Source organism: Meleagris gallopavo, chromosome 17 (genome assembly GCF_000146605.3).
Source record: "Meleagris gallopavo isolate NT-WF06-2002-E0010 breed Aviagen turkey brand Nicholas breeding stock chromosome 17, Turkey_5.1, whole genome shotgun sequence".
NCBI lineage: Eukaryota > Metazoa > Chordata > Aves > Galliformes > Phasianidae > Meleagris > Meleagris gallopavo.
Genome location: NC_015027.2, coordinates 7086203 through 7091958, shown reverse-complemented (window position 1 = coordinate 7091958; position 5756 = coordinate 7086203).

Sequence of the window (5756 nt, the reverse complement as noted above, 5' to 3'; positions counted from 1 at the left end):
GGGAGAGGGGGCTGCCAGCGCGGAGCCGTGTCTGCACCCCGGGTCGGAGCCGGGATGTTGTTCATCTTCCAGCCTCCCCTCCAGAGCTTAGAGCTGAATTCTCCTCCCCCGATTCTGCGTTTGGGTTCCCTCAGCTTTAGAGACTGCGCCCGGGGGCGCACACGATCCCGTTGCTTTTTGGTGACTCCACACGCTCGAACGGCTGTGTCTGTTATAGAAAAAGAAGGTAAACAGCCTCGAATGCTTTAAATGAAGGGTACTGCAATCTTTCAGCCACAGCAAAAAAGCCTTTCTACAGACATCTGAAATGGGCACATGGGTTACAACGGGTACTCTTTCACCAAACAGGCAGTATTTAGATTCTGCAGCGCCAGTGGCTGTATGTCACCAACAAGGGTTCCATGTGACAGAGGGAAAAACAACCTCTGAACGCTTGGATCTGTCGGCACGGGGCTCTCAGAGAGGGCCGGGGCCAAGCGGTGGGTCTGCAGCCAAGGCACAGGCTGGCAGCACAAGGTGCTGCTATTTCTGGCTTTTCCACCGAGTTTCTCCTGACCTTGGCCAATCTGCACACTTTCAGTTCTGTGCTCTTTCCCCTTTTTTTTCCTTCTAAATGAGCGATAATCACACTTTCCTCCCCTGAAATAGACATAGAAGGTCCCTTCTGTTAAAGTGCTTTGAAATCACATGCAGTCAGTGCCGGGAAGCTGCATGCTGTACTGTGATGAATCACTGTCAGGGCAGTCTTTCCCTTCCCTTCTCTTCCCTTGCCTTCCCAGATGTTTCCATCCTGGCAGTGCTCTCTGTCAGACTGCTACAGGTGTCACGAGCAGGCACAGAGCGCCGATCCAAACCAGCTTTTACCCTTTTCCTACCAGATCATGCACGTTCGTGCTTTACAGCCAGGCTGCCCACTGCCCACAGTGCTGCCAGAAAAACAACAGATGTACCAGCATGGCAGAGAGGTAATGATGGAAACAGAGCATTCAGCAAAACTATCACCGAGCATGAAACCTTAGCACTTACATGATTCATACTTTAACAATACGATTTAACAGGACAGTACATCTAGTTTAATAATGAATTTAAACAAAACCTGCAGCCAGACTTGCTAGGTTGGAAAAATCCTTTGTGTGTCAGCACTGACCAACATCACAGCTATGATGTCTGCTTTGTGCTATTCAGTTCATTGTGTGCACACTCAGTTACTGCATTCCTGATGCTCTCCAGTTTTGCCCACTGTGAAGGCAGTGCTGAGTGGAGCAAGCAAGAATTCTGCATGAGGGCTACTGAATCAGACCTTCTGTTAGTAATAGCTCTTCCTAAGAGATTTTATGGGACAAATTCAATTCAGTTGGAAGCTGTAGGGCCACACATGCATCCAGAGGCATAGTCTGCCCAGAATTGTTTGCAGAGGGCTGCCAACCTGATTTTTTTCAGTTCATTTTGTGAGACTAACTTGGCTTCCGTGCCATGTTGCACAGAAAGCACCTCGCCCTGTACATCCCGATCCAGGAACTGCAGGCTGGGCAGTAATCTCTGTGAAACAAACCTCAGACCTCTCTCTCCTGTTATGTAACAAGATAAATCTGCAGTTCTCATTACACCCAGCCAAGTTGCAGCAAAGATCAGAGTTTCTAGCCCATGAAAGAACAATGGGGAATCTGGGAGAAATGCAAAACCCATCACATTAACGGTAAAGATCAAAGTCTTTTCCACAGCTGACTTCTAAGCTTTTTTTCTCTTTTATCTCCAGCTTTCGGCAGGATGAGGAAAGATTTATGCCTGGCAGTTTCACACGGTTAAGTTTAATAGAATGCCAGTAGCAGCTGTCAAAGGCGGAGTCAATTGTTCTTCCCGAGCTTTGGGAATGGGCTTGCTCTTCTTGCCACACTCTGAAGAGATTAAACCTGACATGACTTCCTAGGACTTGATTTCCAAGGACCTACCCAAACTATAACTAAGCAAATAGCTCTGTAGCTATATCCTCACACTGTATGAGTGTAGAAGTCAGTATGTACGTAGACATACATGCAGCACAGTGCATACACACATCCACAAACACTTCTCAGAAGAATATATATGCTATTTCTAGGAAAAGGGAAGGTCAGGCACCCTCCCTGAACTCCATGTGAACCATTTCCAACTATGAGCTGGTACCTTCTCTGCTGTTTGCCTGATGCAAGTTTCGGAATGAACAATGTCAGCTTTCTCTGACCTGCCTCTCAACCGAGCTCTTTTTTTTATTTTGCATTTTCCACCTGTGGAAAAATTTGAAAATGTGTGGAAGATTTTATTTGAGAAGAAAAATGCAAGGAAAATAACATGTAGCACAGCATGCTACAAGGGAGGCAAAAGTTCATAAAGTTTCTCACTGAAGAACTAAAATGCTTTATCACTTTATCTTACTAAATAAGGGGAACAAGCAAAATCATCTTTTTAATCTATTATTTTCTAGACAAAATGGATTGCTTAAAAGAGAACATTGGCTACTGCCTTCCTTTTAACAAGGCACATGGCACATTCCTATCAATACCTATTTCTTCTTTTTGGGTAAATCAGAATTATATACATATATATATGTTTTCCCTCAAAACTGTTTGTTTTGTTTTGTTTTGTTTGTAAAGCTTTCATTCCAATTCATCACTTCTCCAATTTTTCTGCTTACTTCACTAATTGTGATCCTTAAAATAGTAAACTTAGGCCTCCTGTACTGTGAAAAGAATATTAGAGCAAATTGTGTCTAAAGCTTAAAATTGTAAATATCAAATGCCACCAAATACTATTAAATACTTATAGTTCCAACAAAAGTGTTTTTTTTTGTTTGTTTGTTTTTTGTTTTTAACTCTTCTGTTGCTTCTGGATTATAAAAAGAGCTGTGGGTCTCACCTGTGAAAAGCCTTCTGTAAGCAATGATGTAGGGGTCAGAAACAGATACATTTTATTCCTAGCCTAGAAACAATCTGCATAGAAAAAAAACACTGGGGTTGGAACAAATGGATTGGATGTTGAGTTTATGAAATCATCAGCTGAGTATAACTAAAAATCGAGACAGAGACAGTCACTACAAAGGAGTCAGTGTGGAGCAATAGAAATATCTGATTGCACTGTTGCATCCCCCTGCTGACATGTTCAAGGAGAGGCTTCCCCTCCCCCTTCCATTTGACAGCATGAGCTATTGCTAAGTAAATGCCAGCCACAGCCTCCAAGGACTAACAAGGAAGTCTGCAGAAGCAAAACAACCATATGTGATATTTGAACTGGTTCAGACTGGTTCAGGGTTTGCTCTACTTACTCAAAGTGCCTTCTCAGATGAGCTTTCTGTGTGGGCTGTAATAAAAGAGGCCTCAGGAGGGCAATCTGGGACCTATTGTTTACTGGGGGAGCAGAGCAGCTACACTTCTCTTGCGCTGAGATTAGCAGTAAATACTCCCAATAATCACTGACTTAAGAAATTTCACACACGGAGTCCTCTCTAGTGGCAACACCCCTTTGTCCTTTCTGTGACAAACTGCACAGGGCCCTATCACAATTCCCTCAGTGGTTTTGTCAGACCCAGCTGCACACAGATGTATGTGTTCACAGTGGTCCATTGGGAATGTTGTAAAGGTCTTAGCTTGGATCATGGCTCTTAAGTCTCTCCCCTAGCACATTCTGAAATCAGTGTATGGATCACAAACAGCATTTTCCCAATGAATGTGTCTCTTGGCAAAATACCTTAAAACTGGACAGATACTGCTAGGGGTATAGAACAGCTGAAGAGACTTCAGATTCCACTTACACTATTGTTCTGTTTCCTACAAATGCAGGCTGCTGTTACAGAAAACAGAGCATGTATGTTTAAGGGTGGATGAATGGAATTGGAGAATACGCAGGCCTATGAGTGAAGAAGAGAGGTTTTACTCTAAATTCTTATACTGATTTGTTGTTTGACCTTAGGCAAGCTTCTGCCAGTTTGCCATATTAATACTAATTAAGTCACAGAAGGCAGTTATACTTGTGTAGTGCTGACTTAGATTAAGAGCACAAATAAACATGAATGTAGAAAGAAACATATGAGAATGTGCTGTGTATGTTTTCTTAAGGTATTAAAGTACCTTTTTAGCTTTTCTGTTTCTTCATTCTGTGATGTGCACAGCAGTAACTAGCAGTCAGCTAAACCCACGTTCTTATTGGTTAGAAAATACTGATGCAAAAATAACAGGTTATCTACAGGTGAGATGCATGAAAAAGGCAGAATCAGATGTATGGAGATTTTAGTCAAATGGAATAAAGATTTTTGTTTAGGTTGCAGTCATTAAAATTCCAGTGAATTGGACAGAACTGTTTAAGTGCCCCTCACTCACCATGGGAACAGATTTCATAGTCAAGCAGAAGTGACAGTCCAAAACTGCTGTTTAAACTTCAGTCATCGAATATTATCAAATTCAGAGTTAGCTTTCACTGTGAAAAGAACGAGGGTGCAGAGTTGCATTTAAACATACAAGAATTCCAATTCCTTTGGAAAACACACGTTGAAAATGCACAGCCACTCACTACAGGCAAGCAACTCCCTTATCCCCTGCCAACATAAAGGCAGGGAGGTTATAAACCGGTACACATAAAAAGAAAACAAAAATGTTTTTCTTATCTAGCCAAGGTTTTAGGACTGTGATCAGAGTAGTCTTTGTAATTCAACCTAAGAGCAAAGACCAAACCTTTCAGTAGAGCTACCAGTGTTTCCTCATAAAAGCGCAGGATTCACAGACATTTACAGTGCAGGGCTCTCACCTCTGGATTTTATTTTCCTTAGCTGACCTGAAAACAGATTAAAACCATTGGCACATAGGTACAGTGAAAGACCTCTCTCTCCCCAGGTGTTTGCCTGAAGGCTGTGGGAGGGGTTGTGTTTACTTTGGGAAGTTGCCCTGTCTTCTCTGTGTAGAATGGAAAACCTCTTTATTTTCTCTGTGGGTTGCACATATGGCATTGGCATCCAAGCACAGCCTCCTTCATGGCTCTTATAAATGCACATGGACTTTTTAAAGTCTATTTACAAAAGCAAAGATCCTGTTACTTAAATACATTTACAGTGTAGGGCAAATCTTTGTTGTTTTGGTCTCAAGTTTGCCATACTCTTAGAAAATTAGGGCTCAAACTGGCAAAACCACGAGGCTAAAGGAGTAGAAAGGAACAAAGGATTAATAAAGTTTCATCCCATACTTTGCTAAAGTCTTTAAAATTTGACAGTGTTGAGTTGGAACACTGCATTTGACTGATGACCCAGCACCTGAGATAGGCAGGTGAGAAGCATAGCAAAAATAAAAACCCTGTATGTTTTTCATTTTTCACTATCTTATCTTCCACATACTGAGCAAGGACAATCCCAAGTTTCATACAGATAGTTGCTACTTCATCCACATATGCTAAAAGGATGAAAGAAATTTCATCACAAAGACCCAGAGAAAGAACTTCCTGGTCAAAAGAAGACCATCTGATACACAATGTTGCAACCTGCCTATAACATTACCTGTTTCCATGTGGAGATCTGCCAAGGCAGAAACTGTCTCTGGAAAGAGGAAGATTTTGAGATACGAGAACTGCAGGGTGTCTCTGGATACTCACGATATCTGCTCTCCATCTCCAGGAAATGAATGCATGCAGCCTGCAGAGTTTAATTCTCTTTTGGTTTATTACTATTTAAAAACCAGTTTTTGCATCCCCTTCTACAGAGGCTTCACCTTCCAACAGAACATACAAAAAATACACACAATAGA